Genomic DNA, 560 nt, shown 5'->3' with positions numbered 1-560 from the left:
ACATCACTAGACTTCTGGTTATCCAATTTCTGTTCTTGGTCACTGGTCACATCTGACAGTCCACTGTCTGTCATTTGATGAGTCTGATTGCACTCTGTGGCCCTTGTCTGCTTTAAAATATGATCAAAATATTTTATTTTGTTTTTTTGCTCCCAAACTGCCATTATCTTTCATCGTCCCACACATCTGTTCTTTTTCATACTATCATTCTAATAGCTGTGTATCTTTCTTTTATGATATATCTTGATATTTCCCAACCTTTAATCCAAGATCTGTGATCTATATTAATTAGTAAAGACCTTTTGCATAAATATTCTTCTTTTGTCCTGCTTTTTCTCCAAATATCTGTTTATTGTATGAAAGTAAAAAAAAAAAAAAAAAAACCATGTTCTATTAATTTTTCTTCCCTAAGCAATTAGGTGCCACAAGGATGCTTTATAGCCTCTAATGAACATACTTAGTTTTTCAGGAAACTGAAACAATATTAATCACCTGCAAATGAAATTATATCCTCCTCAACTTCAGTGCATTACCAACGCCATTTAATCTCCAGGTTGTTG

This window comes from Athene cunicularia (genome assembly GCF_003259725.1).
Source record: "Athene cunicularia isolate RWA chromosome 2 unlocalized genomic scaffold, athCun1 chr2_part1, whole genome shotgun sequence".
Lineage (NCBI taxonomy): Eukaryota > Metazoa > Chordata > Aves > Strigiformes > Strigidae > Athene > Athene cunicularia.
The sequence above is the reverse complement of the archived record's forward strand: the minus strand, read 5'-3'. Positions refer to the sequence as shown.